The sequence below is a fragment of the Panthera uncia genome (genome assembly GCF_023721935.1).
Source record: "Panthera uncia isolate 11264 chromosome C1 unlocalized genomic scaffold, Puncia_PCG_1.0 HiC_scaffold_4, whole genome shotgun sequence".
Taxonomy (NCBI): Eukaryota; Metazoa; Chordata; class Mammalia; order Carnivora; family Felidae; genus Panthera; species Panthera uncia.
This window is the reverse complement of record NW_026057585.1, coordinates 31,949,625-31,974,428: the sequence shown is the minus strand read 5'-3', so window position 1 is coordinate 31,974,428 and position 24,804 is coordinate 31,949,625. Positions and strand designations below refer to the sequence as shown.

Below are 24,804 nucleotides of genomic sequence, written 5' to 3'. Positions count from 1 at the left end.
CATGTTGCCCATTTTCACTGTACCGTACTTCTCTCTTTTACTCTTCTTCCTAACTTTTATATTTTTTCTTCTTGTAGTCCAGTTTGAGTACTTTTTAAAAAATACTTATTTATTTTTGACCAAGACAGAGACAGAGTGTGAACAGGGGAGGGGAAGAGAGAGAGGTAGACACAGAATCCGAAGCAGGCTCCAGGCTCTGAGTTGTCAGCACAAATCCCGATGTGGGGCTCAAACCCACGAACCCTGAGATCATGACCTGAGCCAAAGTCCATGGTTCAACTGACTGAGCCACCCAAGTGCCCCTCCGGTATGAATACTCTAAACTTAACCTGTATTCTAGTTTATAAATTATGTTTTCTACTCTGTCTAATCTGCTATTAAACCCACCTATTGAATTCTTTATTTCAGATACTATATTTTCTGGTTCCATAAAATCCATTTGACTTTCTCATATAGTTTACAAGTTTCTGTTGAAATCTTCCATGCCTTTCTCTGTTTCCTTGAACATAGTTATTTTAATGTCCCTGTCTAATAATTCTAATATCTGAATCATCTGTAGGTCTGTTTCTGCTTGGCTTTTGCTCAGTTGGTTCTTCTTCTTTCTTAAACATGCCTCATAGTTTTTTGGTTACTTGGTGGGCATTGTATTACATAAATATTATAGAGAGCCTGGATGTGTTATCTCCCTTCTGAGAGAGTTAATCTTTTCAGGCAACAGAGAGTACATGCAGATCACCTTAATCCTACTGAAGATTGATTTTAGGGCTATTCTATTTTATTTTGGCTTTACTCTAGGATGCAGACTTTTCCATGTCTCAACTGAGAGCCAGGAATGTTTACCGGGGCCATTCCATGTTGGCAGGTTTTGAAATCCTTTCTCTGTATCTCCAGAACACTAGGCTTCTAAAATCTCTGCTCAGTCCCTTGGCCTTCTAGCTGCTGTTCCTGATAGTTTTTTGGAGTTGTACACCGTGTGCAGCTTAGAAATTGGCCCAAATCCTCAAGTGGAATTTTAGTAGAGATTTTTAGGCTGACTTCCCTGTGGTTTTCTTCCTTTAAGATTTTGTTCCTCAAGATCCAGGTCTTTCAGTCATCCTAACCTCCAAGATCTGTCTTCTTAGACCATTGAAACTGTCACTGTCTACTGGGATTCTACTTCTTCATGCTGAAAATTTGCTAATGCCCATGAGGAAAAAGCTGGGTGAATGTGGATCTCACTTACAGTCCTTTTTCCTCAAGGGATTTCGAATCTCTCAAGCTCTGTGTTGGTTGCTCTCCAATGTCTAAATTTCTTAAAAAGTTTCTTATATAGGTTTTGTAGTAAGTAGTTTTAATGGGGGAAGAGATTAGGCTAAATCAAACTTGCTGAAGGCAAAATATTTCTATTTAGTAAATTACATTAAAAATTTCATAAATTTTTTCAGGTTGTCCTTTTATTATTGATATTTAATATTATAGTGTTATGGTCAGATAATAGTTTGGGGGATATATTAGTTCCAGCCAGATAAAATTGCCATTTTTGTAGGTCAGATGCAGCTAAATATTGGCACTTTAAAAAAATTCTTCAATATATAGTTCCTTTGCAATTTGTTGATGCTTCGGAATCTAGAATACGAAATTTTTTACAATATGTCATGTATCCTTAGAAAATAATATGCATCCTGTATTGGTTGGAGGTATTCTTTAGTTTCTCTCCCTTTATTTTTTTAAAGTTTATTTTTTTATTTATTTTTTGGGGGGTGAAGGGGCAGAAAGAGAGGGAGAGAGAGAATCCTAAGCAGGCTCTGTGCTGTCAGCACAGAGGCCAACGCCAGGCTCGATCTCATGAACCATGAGATCATGGCCTAGCTGTAATCAAGAGTCAGGTGTTTAATGACTGAGCCACCCAGTTGCCTCTAATTTCTCTCTCTTTAAAACTCTTGCTGGGCTTCTGGTAATGCCCTTGAACTGGCCAGGAGGTAGGGCCATCTGATGTAAATCACAACACACTAAGTTTCTTACTTTGTAAAAGGACCTGTCAATACTAGAAGCCATACATCTTCCTCAGGGCTTACTATAAGGAAATAGAACTGACATTGCTATCAACAGCTACCTCCAAACCTCTCTTTTCCTGTTGATGTCAAAGTAGGAAGGGGAGGGAAAGAGGCAGTCAAAACCAAGCCTGCCCAGGGCCATATTGAGCTTAAGGGAAAAGCATCAGCCATATTGGTTTTCTCTTTATTGACAATTTTGATATTTGGTTGATCATAGATTTCTTTCATCTTGATTTTGATTTTAAAAAATGTTCCATTAAGGGGGGGCTAACTGGCTCAGTTGGTGGAGTATGCAACTCTTGATCTCAGGGTTGTAGGTTCAAGCCCCACGTTGGGTATAGAGATTACTTAAAAGTAAAATAAAAAAAAAAAAAGAGTTATGTTAAAATACTGTTTACCTTCATTAATGAGTTTTTTGGTGCCTCCTTAATTTCTGTGCCTGTGGTGAGTATCTCACTACTTCATCATAGTTTGGTGCCCAGATGTTCAGTCTTGTAGGAAGCACAGCTCCTGGTGAGAAACTCTTGCTTCTCTTCTTTGATGTGGAATAGAGCTACAGATTCTTAACTCCTTGAAGTAATAGAAGCCAACACAACCAGTTTGAACCAGAAAGAGACCAGGGAGTCTCCCAAACACCAATAACTGACTAGTTAAGTAAGATTTCTTATTTTGAACACCAGAAGAGTTAAGCTTCATAAAAAGGAAAAGGCACTCATCACTAGACAGGACTGTACCCTTTCCCCCCCCCCCCCCCCCCCCCCCCCCCCCCCCAGTAAAGAAGGGTGGAGAAAGAGGAGACAGGGGCCTCTCTCTGCTATAGATCCCTGTGTTTCCTCTGCATTAGGAGAGAAGAGAAAAAGAGTTATATGAAAACTGAATCTGAAGTCTTAACTAGATCGAACTTTTAATAACCAACAGTGACCAAAGAGTTAAGCATTTGTCCAAGTTGTCATTAAAGAATACTAAAGGGAGATTTGACAATATAAGGTGAAAAGAAGTTCTTGGAAATGGTAAAACCACTTCTTGTTTATTCCCACTGAGTTTATACCTCACAATACCTAGCTGCATATATATTGACAATACATGAATCCTACTAAGGATATTATTCACATCTTTCATACTATTGCTGCTTACTTTTTTCTTCTAGCCGATCTATCAGATTCTGAAAGAGTTCAGTTACACCTGCAAGTACTGTTGCTGATTTAGCGACTATTTTTTGTAGTTCTGTTGGCTATTGCTTATAAATTTTCAAGCTATCCTATTAGGAAGGTATATGTTCGTGATAACTATACCTTCTTGATATTGTTTCTTTCTTGTAAATTCTATTTCTTCTCTTGTGATTTAAATTCTCTTTTGTCTGATATTAAAATTTTTAGCCTGGTTTTCTTGAGGTTCATGTTAGCCTATAATATTTTCCAATAAATTATTTTGAACCTTCAAGTGTGTTTCATATTAGGATTTATTTCTGTGGTTTAATTTGGTATTTTTGTTTACTATTTATCCTTTTGTCTTTTCCCCCTATTTTCCACTGGATAAATCAAATTTTATTTTGTCACTCCGAAGATGACACATTCCATCTTAATTTTATGATTGAATATCCCTAGCTTATTTATACCCCAATTTCTCTGCAGTTTCCTTTCTTCAACATCAAAAGCTTATCAATAGCTGTATCTTCCCTTTGAATGTGATGAGAATTCCAGCACTCCCTTACTTCCTCGTCTCTGTGCCTGTTTTTGTCCTATGTAGGATTTTAGAATTTTGATGTGGTCTTTGATATCCTTAACCAACATGCTATCAGACTTTTAAATCTTTCCTTAATTTTGGGAAATTCTCTGTCATTACTTCTTCCTATTTCCTCCTCTATATTTTCTTTCCCTCTCTCTCTCCCTCTTTCTTCCTATTGGGACTCCTGTTGGCCATATTTTGAAAATTTTGCTTCAATGCCCTTTTCTTTGATTTCTTTCATTTTATACCCTCTAAAACCTTATATCTTATGATTGCATCTATTCTGCCCTTCAACCGATCCAATCAGTTTTTATCTATTTTTTAAAAACGATTTTTAATGTTTATTTATTTTTGAGAGAGACAGAGACTAAGTGGGGGAGGGGAAGAAAGAGGGAGACACAGAATCTGAAGTAGGCTCCAGACTCTGAGCTGTCAGCACAGAGCCTGATGTGGGGCTTGAACCCAAAAACAGTAAGATCATGACCTGAGCTGTCAATGCTCAACTGACTGAGCCACTCAAGTGTCTCCAATCAGTTTTTAAGTTCAACGATTATATTTCTTATACCTAGTAATTCTGATTTTTTAAAATGTTTGCTCCCACTTTATGATACATGATCCACCCTTTCTCTTCTCTCCAAAGACATTTATTGTACTTATTTCAAATACTTGTTCCATCGGTTTCATTTATTTGGCTCTTTCTGGTGTAGGTCGTTCCAATTGTTGTTCATTTTACTGATGCTTTTCAGATGTCTTATTTTTCTCTTCTGTGAGTTCTCCCTTATTCCCTTTTGCTAGTTCTGTCAGTCGGGAGGTGGGGGGCAAAAGTCTAGATCCTGGCCTCTGCTCTTCTGGGGAAGTGTTTTGGTTTCGTTTTGATTTGGGAGGGGGGTTGGTTCTGTGGGTTTGTTTTGTTGTGTTTTGTTTTTTGTATTTTTTTTTTTTTCGAGAAGGGAACAACAGGGAGCAAGAACTTCTAGAGATGATTTTTGTGGGTTAACACATTCTTGGTTTTTTGTTTCCACAAATTTAGTCTCACACCCTACATAGTGGAGGAAAGAAGGGAGACGAGGAAATGCTTATGGGGCCAGCCAGCTCACCTGTACTTGACGACATTGGCTGGGCTTTACTGGCCTGATTTAGCTCCAGTGCCCCAAGATGGCTGTGGGCTTCTAGAGCTTGCTTTCTGACCCATAATAGCCCAAGTGCAGAAAAGATCCATTTAGGGGGGCGAAAAGGAACAACTAGAAACCTCTCCCCCATCTAGTTTTTGCCCTTTGGGGTCCATGGCCCTCTTCTCTCAAATTACCATTCCCCTCCCCTTACACTAGACCCTCTGTTAGGATTTCTAACCATTTTTGAGATTCTTGGGTGGATGGGAGACTGAAGTTCTAAAACACAACCACTTCAATTTCCTGAGTCATCTGTGTTCAGTCCAGGGACTGGAGACAATGGCCCATCACGACCAGGGCTGTGAATAAATGGTCTGTTTCTCATTGATAGGAAAATAAGGCCTACAGCTCTGTCTCCATCAGAGACAAAATTTTGCAGCAAAATGCTTATAAATGGCCTTAACACATATAGGGTTAATAAATAAAACAAAATATAACTTTAAGATCTTTTATAGAACCTTCAGGATTTTTTTTCCCCTAGGTTTCTACTCAATATTAATGTTTACCTCAGGGAGAAAAAGGACCTTATGCAAAAATCTTTTATTCTCCCTTCCCCCATTTATATTAAATAACACAAAATTATTTTAATAATGTGATATGGAATCTAGAGACAAAACACTTTGGTCTACAAAAGAGAACCAATTTATTTCATAAATCACATTCTTCTGCTCCTTCCAGCAATTTCCCTTTTCCCTGGGAGGAGGATGTTATTGTGTTCTTTCTGTGGCTCTTTGTGTAATTTTAATTTATCATTAAGTAACACTTTGCTTTTTAACATAAAGAATTCAGCGTGCTTGATGGAGCAGCACTCCATGGAAAGTTAGTTCACAGCAACAACTGTTTGGAGCAGAGGAGTTTATTAATTTATCAGAACCTTATGTTCAATTTCAGATTTCTCAGCATAGGCACTAACAATCAGCTGCACCTGTTGCCAATTAAAGTATTAATGGCACATCAATCAAAGAAAAATCACTGCGAATGGAGATTACACAAGCTCTTTACTCATGTCATTTTTTGGAAGTCATCCTTTATTTCAAAAATAAGTGAGATCCACAAGCCATACCTTTCAGTCTGCATTCGCTAGTTTTCCTCAGTGATGGTTTAGTGGCTGAATGGCTTTGACTGCACATTTTCCACTGGAGGGAACCGCTGTCGCTGTCTCGTATTTAAAAAGTAATAACGTTGCTGTGCATGTGGAGAGTGGCAGGACCCTGCGAACATTTTTAGGAAGCTCGATGTAACTTAATTATTAGGTTTACAAAAAGCAGGACATAGTAGCGCTGTCAAGATGGATGCAATCTTCATCGCCTGAACAGCTTTCTACATTTACTTAGAAGAAGGAATGCATGGTGCTAACAGGGGACAGTCCAGTGGAGAAGACTCGGCTTTTTAATGCCTTATTTTGAGTAAGTCAGTAGTTTCTGGGGGATGCAGGGGAATAAGGACGGTGACGTGGGGGGAGATGAAGTTGAAAGAACATAGGCTATGGAAGCACACAAAGAATTCTGTGTTCTAATCTCAGTGGCTGCACTTCTGACGGGAAGGGCTGCACTTCTGACGGGAGCCTTGCTCCCATTAGTCAGTCATAGCGGATAATAGTTTTCGTACCTATAAGGAGGGGATAAGATGACACCTTTCTGGGGCCTCAGGAAGATTAGATGGGGTGTATGGAAGAGTCTAGCTCAGGATATGACACAGGTAGGCTCTTCCCCATTCTTTTCCACTGCAGGATTGGGGATCATGGTGTGGACAGCATCACTACCTCCCTAGACTACTGCAAGCCGTAGAAGTCACTGTCCGGTGATTGGCCTGAACCTGGGGGCAGAACATCTTCCCTAAACTCTTCTGCCAGCTCTGCAAAATGGGCAGAAACACGAACCTCGCGGTATAGTCCAAAAGAGTTAGTGTGATGCGGCTGCAAACACCTCACAGTGCTCCATAACACGTGGCTATTTGTTGTCGTCGTTATTCCTCAGATGGGACCAGAGCAGACAGGTCTACCAGATCCTAGGGTTTCTGGCAGATGTGACAGGCTTGGCAGGAAACACATCAAGTGAAGGAGAAACAAGTAACAGCATGCAGAAGATTCTAAGGCAGGGGCTGTTTTCTCTCTAACTTAACAAATAAAATAAAATAAAACATTATAGTGACATTTGCCCTTTGAGGCAGGGACAGACGATGCTAGGATGAAAGCCACCTGATCTCATTATTGAAACTTTTAGGTGCATCTGCCTTACATCCCCTTATGTCCCAATTGGAATACAAGCTTCAAGGCAGGTGCTATGTTTTCTTCTTTGTTGCTTTCTCCCTTGTGTTCAGTACAAAGCCTTACACATAGTAGGTGTCCAATTAATATGTGTTGATCAATGACAGCACTTCATTGTTCAGTAACCCTGGTGTGTCTAGTTATCTCAAAAGTTTCCACGTAATGCTCACAATGTACTTCAAAAAAAACCCCCATTGTAATATAATGAATACACCAATATCATCCCAGAAATTTTCGATGGCAAGGGTTGGGAAAGAGAGTACAGGAAATACAAAGGATCTTCATGCTGAAATCGTTTGAAATTACCGCTTTAAAGCATGGCTACCATTTTACATCGTCTGTCGTAGTGTGTTTCGGTATACATATTTTTTCCCTAGCCACATTTTTCCCTTTGCAGGCCTACCTTTTGCCCATTCATCATGGTGTAGTTAACTGTGAATAATAACACTCTCAAGATCCCTTTTGACCCCTCCACCGCCAAGCGGTATGACCGATGGTAGCACCTCACCCTCAGGGAACAGAGACTGGTCTGTGGAGTGGCCACACGACCGGAACAAGGCCAGGCAAATGGTTTGGGACGCCATGCTTAAAAAGTCATTTTTTCCTGTAGGGTCTTTAGGCCAATTGCTTCTGGAAGTTATTCTCCACCAAACAGATCCTTTCTGTAGTAGTAGCACAAGAGGCACCTTGGGCCAAGAGAAGATGCTAAATGAGAGAAGCACAAGGAGAATGGAAGAGTCTCGTAGGCTTAGAATCCTTGGGTTCAGCTGCTGGCACTTTTGCTGATGACCTTCCTTCACTTCTGGAAGCCATGTAGCGTCTTTTCCAGCTGTACAAGTGAATGCACTTTTTTTTGTTTTGTTTTGCTTGTTTGTTTTTTGTAGCTAATCTGAGTTGGGTGTCTTGTTGCTTGCAGCTAAAAAAGCCTAACAAATTCAGGCTGTGGTTCTAAAACATTCTCTTCTGAGCTCCTATATCTCAACGCAACGTCCAGAACAGTTGCATCTTTAATTATGGGTATCCCTGTGTTACATAAACACACCCGTCGACATTCCATTTCTAGCCCACTAGGTGTATCCATCAGCATTTCCCACCCTGAGCACTTTTGATATTTGGGGCCAAACAACTCTTTGTGTAGCACAGAATATTTAACACTCTCCCTGGCCCCTACTCACTGAGGGCTGCTAACACCACTTCCTCAGTCATAACAATGGTGCCCAAAATGGCCCCAGACTTTGCCCAATGTCACCAGGGACGGCAGTGGGTGGGAGGGGAGGGCAAAAATTGCCCCTGTGAAGAAGCACTTCTATATACAGAACGTAAGCTCTATGAAAGCAAACTTTCTTTTTCTTTTCTTTTTTTCAGATATGTCTCCCCAGGATCTAAAATAACACTTGCCTTATAGTAGGTGCTCATGATTTTACTTATTCAATGAGAAAACAAATGGGCTCTGAGTAAATGGAGGGCGCTATTGCAGATGCTGCTAGTATCAAAAACAAGGAAAAGGGTTGCGCCTGAGCGGCTCAGTTGGTTAAGCATCCGACTTCGGCTTGGGTCACGATCTCACGGTTCAGGGTTCAAGCCCCGTGTCAGGCTCTGTGCTGAGAGCCTGGAGCCTGCTTCGGATTCTGTGTTTCCCTCTCTCTGCCCCTCCCCTGCTCACACACTCTCTCTCTCTCTCAAAAGTAAATAAACATTAAAAAAAAAAAAAAAAACAAGGAAAAGAAGGAGTGTCTGGGTCACTCAGTTGGTTAAGCAATCCACTCTTCATTTCGGCTCAGGTCACCATCTCATGGTTGAGATCAAGCCCCTCATCCAGCTCTGAGCTGGGTGTGAAGCTTGCTGAGATTCTCTCTCTCCTTCTCCCTCTACCCCTGCCCCCTATGAGTGTGCACTCTTTCTGAAAGGGAGGGCTTACGCCGGCCAACTCCATCTTGTTCTGTGTCCTTCACCTTGACCACACCTCCTCCCCTTGAGTAACCACCCCCTCACCTGCCTAACAGGACTCGGACCCTTCCCCAGGACGCTTCCCCAGCCAATCGGCTGAGGCCATAGCCATTACCTCACCAACTGCCCCTAGGCCCCAATAAAACCTTTGTCCTTTTGAAACTCGCCCTCTCCCCGGTATCTCACCGCTGCGTCGGTGCAGGTAGGGGATTGAGCTCGAGCTAGCTCGAATAAAGGCTCTTTTGCTTTTACATCGGACTCGGCTCCCTGGCGGTATTTGGGGATCATGAATTCTGGGCATAACACTTTCTCTCTCTCTAAAAAAGAAAAAAAAAAGGAAAAGAAGACCAAGGAAGGTGAATGTGTCATCACCTAATTTTATGGCCCGTGGTTCAAAACAAAACAAAACAAAACAAAACAAAACAAAACAAAACAAAACAACAGCATGCCTGATTTGGCAAACTAAGAAACTCATGTACAGTACAGTTTCTGTTAACAAGGCGAGTAGAGAGTTGGGTCGGGGAGGAGAGAAAATCATTTCAGGAATTGCCTTTAAAGCACTGTGGCTTTCTACATTCTCTCTCTCTCTCTCTCTCTCTCTCTCTCTTTCTTTCCCCCTATTGAAACAGAACAACAGTGTTCCCAACAGCGAAGACTGATTTGGAACCTGGGTAGTTAAAACAGAACCTGGGAAAATGTCTCAGAAGGGAAAGAATGTCTATGGTAATTTTTTGCTTTTATTCACTAAAAATGACACATGCTTTTTGAAGTGTAGCCCGATTTCCACACCTTCACTGGGTAGCTTTCCCATCAGCATTAAAATGATCAGCACATAGAAGAGCCACCCCTAAGATTTTATCTTCTTTCTTTTATTGTAACTCAAAAAAAAATATGTGAGTTAGGGAATTTAGTTTTACAATAAGTTTTCCCGTATTGAGGGGCACCTGATATATGAAAATATACATATATATCCTCGGCAATTCCAGTGTAACATTCATGAAACCATTGAGACGTATGCAATCCAGTCACATGATGTTAGACACAAATCACATCTACTACAACCAAACAGAGCAGCCATTTACCCAGGCTGTAAATTGCCAGGACAACCTCTTTTCCTAAGAAGAGAAATAACACAGAGCTATTTCCAACCCATAGGGACAGCTTCTCCCTATTTCCCCACTTGTAGTGCCCATGCACCCTAAGATTGTCATTGACTGAAATCCCTGTCAATCCTTAAATTCTCTCGAATCATGACTTTCTTTTCAGTTTTATCACCAGTGCCAAACAATTAGTTTACTTTTCAGCAATGCTTCACACCAAGCAGTTTTGTTTATTTGTTCGTTGCAGGGAGTGCAGAACAATAAAGCCTCAAGGAGAAGAGACCCTGGGTGGTCAGCCAGGCACTCCACCAGCTAAATGTTTCAGTTTCTACTTCAGCCACAAGAACAGGCCTGCCTGAGAATTTCATGCCTGGATAATATTTAAATCACTTTGTTGTTGGGAAGCAAGATAATGTGGTCAAAGATACTCTGGAGTAGACCAGCTAGGCTTTGCAAATTTACTAACTGGGGGCCCTTGGGCAAGTGACAGAGCAGCTCTGCGCCTGTTTACATAACAATGCTCCAAAGGAGTGCCATTATGATGAACTTCATTCAGGGTCACTCACAAATAATGAAAACCCTGAATGTTTAAGCCATGAATGCAAAGATACATAATGCAATTTTAAGGTTCAAAGGCAATAATAAAATACAATTACATATTCCAGGTTTCAAATGTTTTGATGCTTCTGGACTGATCTGGGGAAAATAATTTTCTGATAGGCTGCAGATAGGGCGAGTAAACACCTAGGATTCCTGGTTCAAATCTCACCTGGGAGGTGAGTAGACTCAGAATTCAAATCTCCAAGGAAGCCATGAGGTGGTTGGTACATGAGTATCTTCCACTTGTACTTGATTCTATCCAGACTAGCCCAGAACCCACCTGTCTGTTCTTTCTTACTTTGCCTTTGAGGATAACAAAATGTCTCCATCTAAATGAAGTCAACTAGTATCCTACTGAGAGCTGTAAAGCAGTGGCCAGTCAATCACCAATTAATTAATAAATAACCAATGACCGATTAATTAGCAATCAATGATGAAATAATTAATAATAAATCAATGTCTAACTACAAAAGCAACATTTATTTTGCTAATAATATATGTGCCAAATAAATAGGCAAGCCATTGAAAATTCTGAAATCAAGAAATCATCCTTACTAGGATGATCTGATGTGTCAACTTCTATTGGAAAGTCCTACTAAAGTCCTATTTTAAAAAGAAATACATCTGGAAACATAGACAATACCACAGTCATTTGAAATACCAGAGGATTTGAACTACTTTTCAAAGCTACTAGAAAGCTCTGATGAATGACCAATCTGCTTATGATGCCACAATGAGTGCTGAACAAATAAGCTTGGCCTCTGGCCTTAAGAGGATTTTAATCTCCAATATACACCATTGATGCAGATAAAGATCCTATTACACTATGAGGAAACATTAATAGAATGAGTAACATGGAGGCTTCCAACTTGTTGTTTTCACTTTTAGATGGCTCAATTTGAATAATTGTAACCTGGGTAAGTTAGCAGGCTTTGTGGAACAATGATGAAGGATTAAGTATGCCAATTTTCAAATATTTCTCAGATTTATCTACTTCTAACTCTTTTCCTACATACTCTAGGCTACCATCATGTCTTGCCTGAGTTACTATAACATCCTTCTAACTGGTCCCCAGTCTTGCCCCTTGTGGCAGATCATTTTCTCAAGTGGAATCAGGGAATTTTCAAGAGTGGGCACGTGATTGGTTCATTTCCTGATAAAACCCTTCAGAGGCTCCCTAGTGCTCTTGGATTAAAGTCAAACACTTTGGGCTTACCAGGTGCCCAGTGTGATCTAGCGTTTGCTTACCTTCCTAGCCATTTCACCCCTTGCAAAATATGGCACAGCTTCTAACACAGCTGGTTAATGCCTCCTCAACCCCAGATCTCAGCTTGGGCATTGCTTCCTTTCGGTCTTTGAGGTCAGGTTAGCTGATCTTTTTATAGGCTACCATAGCTCTCAATAGTCACTCTCTTATAATACTGAATAGGAATATAATTATTTACTTTTTTGAATCTCCACTAGTTTCTAAATTTCATGTGGGCAGGGCCATAGATTTCCTGTTTACCACCAGAGCCGTAACATTTGGTGAAAAACTAGATACATAGGAAGCATTTTGTTGAGTTAGGGGATTTTGGTTTTCAGTGGTTTAGTTGCTCTTTGCACTGGTGTTTACACCAGTGACTCCCAGTGCAGCTCTGATAGGACTTGCCATGATGATGGAAAGATTCTGTGTCTGTCCTTAGCTAATATAGTAGCCTGTAGCCATGTGTGGCCACGGAACACTGGAAATGTGGCTGGTATCACTAAGGAACTAAATCTTTACTTATTTCTAATTATAATTAATTTAAATTTAGATAGCTCACGTGGATAGCCAGATTGGACAGCACAGTTCCAGAAGAACTTTATTAAATTCATATGCAAACTTTTTCAGGAAATGGGTCAAGAACTGTCTTTTCCAATAGTAGCCACTAGCCACATGGGGCTATTTAAGATTTTTTTTTAAATGTTTATTTATTTTTGTGTGTGAGAGAGAGAGAGAGACAGAGAGCGAGAGGGGGAGGGGCAGAGAGACAGGGAGACAGAATCTGAAGCAGGCTCCAGGCTCTGAGCTGTTAGCACAGAGCCTGACGCGGGGCTCAAATTCACAAACCATGAGATCATGACCTGAGCAGAAGTCAGACACTGAACCGACCCAGTCACCCAGGCACCCCAGGGCTATTTAAATTTAAATTTGAATTAACTGAAATAAACTAAAAGTTAAGTATTTTGTTCCTCAATCGTGCTTGCCACATTTCAAGTGCTCAAAAGCCAAATACCACACTAGTGGCTACGATACTGGGCGTCCCAGAAGGCTCTAATGGACAGCATATGTTTGGAGAAGGGCTCACCTGACAGAAACAAAGATGCACGTTCTCCCCAGTGGGGTGGTTTGTTAACCATCACACTCCCATTTGGTCCAGACTGTTATGAAGACTCAGAGAACTGGGGTCGTAGTACCACTAGATGCCTAATAAGACCCAACACTTGCTCACCTTACATGAATAGGATATTGACCTCTATGGCCCAGGGTAACCATAAATCAGAAACACTGATGAGAGCAAAGCAGCTGACACCCACTAGGGAAGACCAAGTTGACTGAGGCAAGCGTTCTCTTGTGAGAGAGTGTCAGGGCCAATGTCAATGCCCCCAACCCAGACTCTTTCTATTTCCAGACAAGTCAGTTGGCAAAGTTTCAGTGACCTCTTGGCCCTAGCTGCTTCTTGATTCCCAAAAGGTAACCTCTTCCCAGGGCATCTCTCTTTTCTCTTTCTTTGCATGACTCTGAGATTGGCCACTTCTCCTCCCCCATGATGCACTTATTGGCAGCTACTCCAGTCTTTGTTGCCTCCAGAATGGATAACCACAAAGCATCCCTGGAAGGCCACCCAGAAGCTTCAGCTGGCTCCGTGTGGCACTATCCATCTGCCTAAGGCACTGGGCATGCTGCGCCAGAAACACCTGTGCTCTGGTTTGCCCTGGCTACTTCACAGGACCGGTCAAGGTGCAGTCCTGAATGCCCACATTTGAAATGGCTACGTTGGAGGTTGTCTCCTCCCCGTCAACACCATCACAGCAGGGGGATGCTGCTCTGGGAAGGGGGCTAGATTCAGAGCATTTCCCGAGGAACTTGCTTCCCCTCCTGGTTTGATGAAGCTGCCTTTTCTGTGTTCAGGGACGCAGTGGAAAAGCCATCTGTTTAGTTAGGATTCTGCCATGAAAGGTGGTCTTGGGGAATAGATATTTCATGGTGTTTTTCCACTCTCCTCATATACATTTAGAACTTGAACAACACGCTAATGAAAGCAAACGATTAACTACAAACCTTCAGTTGTTCCTAGGAAGCCTTTTATTTATTTTTTTTATAAGTCGATTTTCTCATCAACTTTGTGACTCTTCCCCCAGAATTAGTCAATGGTTCCTTCACACAGCACGTCCCCACCTCATAAGCCTAATTTCTCAATCTTTGGCCACAAGAAGGCCTTCGCTTGGGTCGTTCTACTTTGCCAGTTTACTTCCTCTCGCGCCCACGCCAGCCCAGTGCTGTAAAACCACAGCTATTAAAAAGTTCTTTTCAAAAACACTTAAATATTATCCCCTCCCTAAAAATGTCTTGTCAGATTTCTTCCTCTTGTTTGCTTCAGAAAGTGGCGCTTTGATTGTCCATTAGAGAGTTGTTTACATTTCTCCAAAAGCTCCATTTAGTTTCCTTGACAAGGTGGAATAAGTGACTGGCTGTGATGGATAGAGGCACCTGTCCTAATGGCTGCTCACACTGTGCCCACCAGTGCAGGTTACATTGATAAATTGACAACAGTTGGGACATGCTCTGCTAGCAGCAAGAATGAGGCTACGAGGACAAACACAGGCGGTTAGACAGTCTGCTTTCATATTCCTGGGAAAGGTGTGCAGCCTCCTAATCTAACACCCCAACAGCTGCGGTGCGGAATTAGTGCACACGCGGAATTTCTTTGTTACCTTGACACCACCTCTGCGGGTTAGTCTCGAATTCTATTGACTGTAATCGACCCCTCTGTCTTCCAGTGGACCAGCCTGCCATCCTCGAGTGGGGTGCCCTAACGAAAACTGCATTAGAAGCCTGAAATTGTACGTTATTGTACATTTATTTGGGTTCTTGAATCCCTTGGCTGAGGTTTTTCTTTTCCCTCGGGTAAGAAAAACCTCGGGCAGGACAACAAAATGCTGCCTATTAGCTATGGGTTGATTATCAGGAAAATGTGGGAAGTGGCCTTATCAAGGCTAAGGTGTTAATTATCCGGAATAAGGAGCTCAGGAGGTTCCAAATTTGAGTAATGAAGAGGTGACTGTCTATCACGACACCCTGCTCAGCCGGGGGTCTTAGAAGGTGTTTGGTTCCCTCTCAGGCCTCCCCTTTCATTTTCTTTTTTCCTCTCCGCTGGTTTCTTGTTACCTTTAACAAGCCCAGAAAGGCAGCGGCAGCAGCGGAGACCCACAGTGGCATCTCCGCTGTTGACAGAGGCCCAGGCAGGAGCGCGGCTGCAGGGGCAGATCCCCGAACCCAAGGCCTCCCTCCCCTGGCAGATAAGTTGGGAGCTTCGGGCAAAGTGGTGGGTGGGTCTGCGGACGCCTCCGGGCCAGGAGCTGGAGCGGCTGCAGCAGCAGCAATCTCGACAAGGCCCCTCGCTTCATCCATTACATGCTTATCTTAACTGGAGACTAATCTAAAGGAACAAATGACCACCGAGAAAATGCTCCAACTTAATACAAAGTCATAAAAAAGAGAGAGAGAGGGAGAGAGAGAGAGAGAGAATGCAGGAGCAAAAGAAGCATGGACATAATAATGCTTTCCTGAGCTTCGCTTTTAAATGGCCTAGTTACCGATTTTATGATAAGACACAGTTTGCCTTTATGATTTGCATGGGTAATGAAGCAATTAGCAGCCATCATATATAAAACATGCTAGTTCTTCATTAGATACCAAACAAAATGGCATCACACAAGATGCATAGTGTGGCAAGGCTCAAGTGACTTGCTCATTCTATTTACTTTGTATGGAGTTTTGTTGGAAGCCTGGTTGCCGCGCGCATCGCATTAGAAGGCTAGACTGTGGTTAGTTTGATGTGAAATTCTGACTGGCTGGCAGTCGCCTCCACTCCCCACCCCCTAACTGCTACTAAATTTCATTTCAAGTTATAATTATTGACATTGGAAACAGCTACTCGGATCACAACAACAAAGCAACAATTATACAGGATCTGGTGTTTCTCATGCAAATTACAGCAATAAAATACAGGAAAATCCGGCCCACTTACAGACCAGTCTTTGTCTTTGGAGAACACAGTCTGAACTATTTGGTTAACTAAATTAAAATGTAAATCTTGGCTGGCTTTTCTTCTTAGATAGCGATATGAAACAGTTTCTAAAAGACAGAAAAAGCTTAAGGGACCACATTTCAAACAACTTGTCATGAATATATTTTTTTAATGAATTAGGGCTGAAAAGCTTAACTGTCTATAACAATCAAGGATTCTAAAATGCTGTTCAAAGAGGAACAGCATAAGGGGAGAGAGAGTCCTGTATATGTTTGTTTATAAAGGAGCTGGGGGGCTTGGAAAGATGCACAGGAAGAGTGTCCCTTGCGCTTTCACTAGTAAAGTCACATCTCTCTTATTCCCGGTTGGTGTAACATGTATAATGAAACATATAACCCAGAGAAGGAGATTAGTGAGTATTAAAACTGAGTTCTTTTACTTTATTAGAGTTGCTTTACTTCCTGGCTTTGTCTCTTCTGCCGTGCAAAACCCAAGCCTGAGAAAGCGTCACAGCCAGGGAGGGTGAAATTAAAAAGTCGACCACAGTGGCATTAGCATTAAGGAGCAGTGAATGCAGCCACTCCAGCCACATAAAGTTCTGCAGAGAACCGGAAACAGTGATTTGAATCTATGGGGAAATGGTATGGCTTCCGATCCATTATCATTACTGCTTTTAAAAAACAAAACTAAACTACACTAAACAAAGCGCCCCTCAGCCAGCATAAAAAAAGGGCTGGATCCACCAGGCGGCAATCAGAACTACAGAAGACAACATCAAAGAAAAGGAGAAGAAAAGCGACTGCCTGTGCCCCTGGCCAGGAATCAGCTAACGCCGCATCTGCTTTGAAAGCCATACCTCTGAGTTTGACCACAAGTAAAGTGACCCATGTGAGGCCACGACGAGGGAGGATACTGACATTTAATTTATGTATTTAATTTTTTTATACAGGGAAAAGAAGTTGTGTGATCACATCTCATTTATAACAAATCTGATCTTTAAAAGGCAATAATTTTACAAATGCACTTTTGCATCACAAATACTGTTATCATAAGCATGGAGCAAACGCCGTGCGGGCAGTCACTCTGACTTATAGCAGCTCGGTACAGCTGCTGCAAGATAACCAAGAATAATGGTTTTTGATAATCAGGCCACACTATTAATATAACATGAACCACAAGTGCTTTTGTACTGCAGCCCTGGTTAAACTAGCAAATCTCATTGGAATATAAAGAAGGGGTGGGGAGTCATGTTCTGTTTTCTGCTGCTTCTGCACTGAAAAATATGCCTCGTGGTGCTGTCTTAGGTGTTTCATGTTTTAGGGAACACGTAGCAGCGCCTGAAGAATGTTTCCCTTTAGAATCTCTTGTCCTTTCTGCTCACGGCTCAACAACTACCTGCTAGGTCAGAATTTAGGTCCATGAATTGTAACAGATGGATTTCAAATGGCAGTTCTGTTGGCTGGGGTAGAGCTGGTGAAGCAGGCTGAGGCCCATAGCAAGCTGGGTTTATGCTGGTCTCTCACTGGTCTGTGACTGTTGAAATACTGCCGGGTGTAAAGGGGCTCATTTTGGCCAATGTGAGCAAAGGGGAATGCTGTCCCTTCATCGTAAATGTTAATGTGAAGGAAAATATGAGGGAAGCACTTCTGGTGGTAAGAGTCAGGCAACATAATCATAACAAGTAAAACCAGGCTTAAGCATGTCACTCCAATGTTTATTCATATGGTGACATTTACTGTAACTTTCCTCTAAAAGGCAATGGTTTCCTCGGATTTTAACAACCCAGAAACCATTATGAAGTTATCTTTGGACGCATGATGTGTATCTCTGTCATATATTTCTCCATTTCCCAGGACATGTGCACTAGGGTGAATTATGTTTTCAAAATCAATGCTTGGACTATTTCTGTAAATTTGAGAAGGCATGTATTCGGTGAAGAAATGCATATTTCCTGAACTTCACAATGAGGAGAGAAGGTTGGAAAAGGCTGGTTAAAAAAGCTGAGGCTCAGGGAGACTGAGTGCCATGTTCAATCACTTAAGAACCTCCTCCAGTGCCATGTTTCCCACAAAACTTCCCATAACAAATGCAAATCAGGAGTGGATCTCTCTGGACCTTTCCAGCTTTCATGGCAGAGATGAAAGTGAATGTCTATAGTGTTTTGATTATGACGCTTGTTCTGGTGGCAATTGCCATATACTGCCTTGGATCGTTAGGCCTTCTTTCCTTCCTTCCTTCCTTCCTTCCTTCCTTCATCAAATATTTATTGAGCACTTACTGTGTATCAGCCAACAGACCAGGAATGGAGAAGTAGGATGAAATAAATGTGCTTCATGGAGATCAAAATCTGGTAAGAAAGAATAGACATATACATAATTGATTACAAAACTGGTAGAATGTGGTAAGGAGAAAGTCCATTTAGGCTGAAGTTGGGAAGATTACACTTGAACAAGAGAGAATTAATGAAGATTTTGATGCATTTAATCTGAGCCTTGAAAAATTTCTAGGCTTTGCATACATGTTTTATCTTCCCTGCTGTGTTGTAAATTAGTTGAGATTAATCACTATGTCTAATTTATATCTTTACATATTACTATGTTGAGCAAGATGTTTGTTCTCTAGATACATTACGCTAATCAATACTGTCTATAGAGCACTTCCTATGTTTTAGGCATTGTTATAAACATATATTATCTTATTTAATCCTTGTAGCACCTACTGAAGTAGGAGGCAAATTATCCCCATTTTACAGAGGAAACTGAGGCACTGAAAGGTTAACTAAATTGCTCAAGGTCACAGCTATTAAGTGGAGAAAGTGGATTGGAGCCAGGGCAGTCTGGTCTGACTGCAGAGACTACATTCCTCACCCATACACTCTGGCTGTGGTCAATAAACATTGTTTGAATGTTAAATAAGCTAGCAGGAATTTCTCAGCAGTTATAATGTGATTTCATTTACCACTGCAGAATTTCTTAAGAACACTTAGCTCAGGAAACAAAACAAAAAAATCATCAGGGTGCATTAAAATCAGTTTATGATTAAATTATTAATCTCTGCAAGAGAGTCAAGTGCTTACCCACAATATATTTGTTCTCCAGAAAGCCTTCAGGTTGTGAATTATCTAAGATGGTCTCGACTTAATACTGATACTTTTTGCAAATAGTTTATACTGTTTGGTGAATACACAACATCATTGCTCTTGGCATCAGGTCCATTCTCATCACAGTATAATAATACACATACACGCAGTAAACTTGGATTCTACGTTCCTGAGTCTCCAGCACCCTTGGTGTCCTCCATGAAGTGCAGAACGACACTTCCCTGTCAGAGGGGATCACTGACATCTAGTTCCAAAGTTGATCAATAGCTTGATCTTGTCTGCACAAACAGGACCTCTTAGTGGCAGAGATTGTAGGGGGTTGGTGGGCCGACTGGGTAAAGAATAAGCAATGGCACCATACGTGCAAGTGAGTGAGCCACATACAGACACCTGTTCAATTGGAAAAGTGGGAAAATTAAATGTGTCTGGGTGGGGCAAGTACCTGCATTTTACGAGGTTCTGTCTTGCTTCAGTGCACTCTCTACAATTCAGCTGAACTTGTTTCCAAAAAAACGTTAATAATAAGTTGTGAAAAAAGTGCATATAAAACTAACAGATACATTTATTCTTCTAAAAATTGGCAAATAGCAAAGAAAGCTGTAATATCCAGTTTGTTGAGGTGGCTGATAAATGGCTATTTTCGTACATCACTGCATGAAATACAAAAAAATTGCCTTCTTGGTAATTTGGACACTTTATCTAGAGCTATAAAATGTGTACAAAGGTACACATAATTTTATGGCTAGTAATTCTTCATAAGAAAATAATTAGCTATGAACATAAAGATTTGTAGACACTGAGGCACATCTAAAATTATTTAAAATATTAAAAATGTAGAATTGGCCTAAGTGTTCATCAATAGGGAAATGAATAAATACATTTGAACACATGTATAAAATAAAATACAACAAAAAGCAGAGTACAAAACTGTACATACAATGTCGTCTTCACTTAGGATAAAGAAAATGCACCACAGAGTAAACAGATAATAATCTGTGTGGTGAAATTACTGATACTTTTGATTTTTCTTCATTACATATTTTATCTATTTTTCCAAATTTTATACCATGAGCATGTTTAATATGTTTATACCATGAACATGTTTCCATATGTGAGTAAAAAGGAAATATAAAATCCAATTTAGAAAGCTGTAGACATATTAAAGATCCATCCAGAAGGACCTTGGCTTGTCCCTTCTATTCCCAATGTCCCCTCTCAATTGCTGAAATCAGTGATGCCTTTTTCCTCACTTTTACACAGTAAATTCGAGGAAAGGTGAAACTTTTTGGTAGGATATGAGAGAGCAGCCATTAGAAGAACCTAGAAAAGGAACGACTGTTTGGAATATATCTCCAAGCGAAAAGTATAAGCAAGTTGATTTGGAGAGCCTGTTGGAAAGCTGAAGCTTTTCTTCTGGCCTGAGTTATTTCTAATTACTGCATGAATAAGTCAGTTTTTGGACTGTGGATATAGGCATACAATACAGAGTGCTTTTTACTTTGTAGGTGATAGTGCCTAACTTTAACAAGTCAACACATTAAAAATAGATTTTTTTGTATGAAGTTTTTAAGAGAAGAGGCAACCAGAGTGGGCAGTATTGAAAGCAGACATGAACATTCCTTGCTTTGGACTACACTAGAAAAGCATTAATTTCTACATGGCTACAGTGGAATAATGCTGGCAAATACTAATTACTATACCATTGGCTTGTGATGGCAACAATGCTGGTGCATTCTGTAAATGCTTCTCTTTCGCTGAAACATATGAATCAAATACTTTTGATTTTCCCAGATATCGCCAAGATGCAGCGTTATTCACTCTCAATTATATTCCTGTTCAGATGATTCTGTAAAATTTAATTCCCTTGTTTTCACACTTGACATTCATTCATTTATTCAGTATTTACTGAATTCCTATTATGTAACAAGAAAGAAGACCTTTAACTCACTCCTTAAATTTTATTTCCAACCTCTTAGGGATTGTTTCAACCTAATACTAATTATTTTTCTCTTATTCCTCCATCCAGTATCCAAAATGGTATGTGGCATGTTTATTTTTTAAATTAAAGTGAATTAAAATAAATTTTTTAAAATTTCATTATATCCCTTGAGATAATTGGAAACATAAAATAACATACCATAGAAGAAAACTTGCCTTTATATCCGTGTGTGTGTGTGTGTGTGTGTGTGTGAATATGTGTTTAGTATTGGAAATAAGCCTCACAGATAATCAGTTAGATAATAATAATAATCAGGAAAGCAACAAAATTTTTTAATTGCCACTAAAAATGTTAAATGTAACTGACATTATAGTTTTTATGTAATAAGTTGGAGAAAAATGGAAATATTTAGTTTGTTCAACTTTTAGATTTAAACAGTAATAACAAATAATTCCTGTTAACTGTACTTGTGGCTCTAATTGCATTAAAATAATTAAATAAAATTAAATCTATTATTTAATTTAATATACTTAAAATTATAATTTAATTAAATAAAAATAAATAATTTAAAATCATAAGGGACACTATGATATAATGGCATAGTCTATTAATTGTAGCCCTGGCAAAGAAAAATGCCCTGGAATCACAAAAAGCTAAAATTGGAATCAAATTTCTATAATCTCAACCTCTCATTTTAAAGATAAGGAAATATGGTTGTAGACAAGTTGAGAAACTTGCCAAATATTCTGTAGCCAATCAATGGTGAGCCCAGCATGCAATTCAAGTTGTCACACTTCTTTCTTGGTCACCTTGCCTCAGCCTGCATGAGGCAAATTGCTCTGCTAACTCTGATCTGTGTTGTAAATGGTCTGACCAACCTACCTTTAAGAAAGCTCAGTGTCAAAAAAAAAAAAAAAGAAAGAAAGAAGAAAAAGAAAGGAAGAAATCATTGACTAGTGTAGGTAAATGAAAATTAATATTTACTGTAAAAAATAATAACACTAACATCTTGTGTAGTATAAAATATAAAATATATACGTAGAATTAAAATGCATAGAAAATAATATAAGTGGTAGAACGGACAAAGGGAGTGAAAGTATAATATCAGCCTTATTTGAGAAGAGGTAAAAACATGGACCGTAATAAAACAAGGATGCATACTTTATTCTCTTGAGTAATCATTAAAAATAATGATAAAATGTTAGCAAACTAATAAGAAAATTGGATGATAAAAAATAATTTAAAGGAAGGATAAAAAGGAGAGAAAACCACATGTAAAGCAGAAGGAACAAATAGAAAACAAGCATAAGATTATAGCTATAAAACTATAGAAATCAGTAACTACATTTAACGTAAATGGCCCAGAAACTCCCATTCAAAAAGAGAGGTGGTCATATCTGAATCTAATGATATATATTATACTCAAGTACATGTGGAATATTTACCAAAATCGACCATATCCTGGATCATCAAGCAAGTTTCAAATTTTGAAAGGCTGAGATCAGACAGAGTATGTTCTCTGACCTGAGCAGAATTAAGCTAGAAATCAATAAAAAGTGGTACTTTTAAAATATCCAAGTTTTGGAAATCGAGAAACATATTTAAAAATCATCTTTGCAAAAATAAGAAATTACTAGGGAAATTAGAAAATATTTTGAACTAAATGATAATGAAAATATTACATCAAAACTTTTAGAAATTTGTGAAGGCTGTGATCAGAGGGAAATTGATAGCCTGAAATGAATATACTAGAAAAGAAGAAAAGTTGAAAATCAATAATGTGACAATTGATCTAAAGAAATGTGGGGTAAGAATCCAAAACAAATGAACATCAAATAAAGAAAGAAACTATTAAAGACAAAAGCAGAAGAAAATGAAACAAAAAGTAAAGTTACAAGGGAAGAAATCAACAAAGCCAGAAGTTGATTATTTGAAAAGACTATTAATTGATAGGTTGTTCAAAAAGAAAAGATACAAATTATCAGTCTTAGAACTGAAAAATGGGATATTACTATAATCCTAGAGACGTTGAAAGGATACTAACAGCATAGTGTGGAAAACTTTAGGCCCCTAAACTCGAAAATTTAGATGAAATAGATAAATTTCTAGAAAAATACAAGTTTTCAAAACTAATACAATATTAAATAGAAAATCTGAATAGTTCTTATATCCGTTAAATAAACTGAATCCTTAATTAAAAGCTTGCCACAAAAAAAAAAAATCTTTAAACCTAGATGACTTTACCAATGAATTCTTCCAAACATTTAAGGAAAATTATGCCAATCTTAGACAAATTCTCCCAGAGAACTAAACTGAAAACACTTTCCAATGCATTTTAAAAGGCAAAGAGAACCTTGATATTAAAACCTGTAGGGGTGCCTGGGTGACTCAGTTGGATGAGCATTAGCCTCTTGCTTTTGGCTCAGGTCTCGATTTTGGATTGGGTCATGATCCAGGGGTCCTGAGATCCGAGCCCCAAGTCGGGCTCTACACTGAGTGTGGAGTCTGCTTAAGATTCTTGTTCTCTCTCTCTGCCCCTCCTCTGGTTGTGCCTGCTCTCTCTCTCTCTCTCTCTCTCTCATAAATAAATAAATAAATAAATAAATAAAACCTGTAAAAGACTTTATTTAAAAGAAAGGATAAGTACAAGCCAATTTCTCATATAAATATTGCTGCAAAATCCTTAAGTGATATATTAAAAAATAGAATCTGGTGATATATTAAAATAATAAATACATCATAACCAAGTCAAGTTTATCCCAAGAATTCATAGTTGGCTCAATATTCAAAAATTAATCATTAAATCACCCACATTAATAGAACAAAGAAAAAATATGGTCACTTCAATGGATATACAAAAATTGGATAAAATTTAATATCTATTCATGACTATAAAAAGTTTTGGGAAATTAAGAATAGAAGAGAATTTACTTGATTGGATAGAGATTATTTTTAAAAAATCATAGATTGTAAGTCTTTAAGGACTGCCAGGATATTGGCTTCTCTTAAAAAATGCTGAATCACCCAGAACAATTTCTGGGAAATCATGGATTATCAGGGATTACGAGCTAAGAGTTTTTAAACAGGTTAACTAGCATCCAAATCAGTTTTTATTCTCCCAGAATTAGCTTGTACTGTCATCATTCCCAGATTAGAGTTGATGATTCCCCACATTATGCCTAGGAAACTTTTCAAGTTCCTTTAAAGAACTTGCCTGTCTTTATTCTCATTCTGTAAACATATCTGACAGGACATATTCTATTTACTTTGAACATTTATGTATTCTTATAAGTATACTTAAATTATTACGACATGAAGACAAACTTTTTCATCATTGATAAACACACACACACACACACACACACACACACGGGCCCTCAAGTAGAAAATACAATTCAACATATGAGGAAAAGAAAAGACATACGATGGCCTCATGGAGGGATGAGTTCAGAATAGATAAATCATTTAAAGGTTTAGAGTTTCTCTTTTGAAAGGCAGACAATATACTTGAGGAAATTTGTTGCTTAAAGAAATATTGGGAATGAGAAAAGAACTAGAACAACAGAACTGTTCTTCCAAACCTGATTCTCCTAGTATTCTTTTAGTAATAACTAGACGATGAAGAATTATAATGAGGAAAACAATGCCACAA

General features: G+C 39.3%; 1 long non-coding RNA gene across 2 annotated transcripts in view; it reads right to left on the bottom strand.

The window, feature by feature from the left end:
• Positions 1–1,739: 1,739 nt before the first annotated feature.
• The window catches only part of LOC125912436 (uncharacterized), a 147,527-nt gene continuing 124,462 nt past the window's right edge, over positions 1,740–24,804 (bottom strand). For both annotated transcript variants that reach the window (XR_007454740.1, XR_007454741.1), the window contains 3 exons: positions 18,392–18,460; positions 5,991–6,138; positions 1,740–2,603 (listed from right to left, as the gene is read on the bottom strand). This is a non-coding gene — a long non-coding RNA (uncharacterized LOC125912436). The remainder of the gene's footprint in view (positions 2,604–5,990; positions 6,139–18,391; positions 18,461–24,804) is intronic.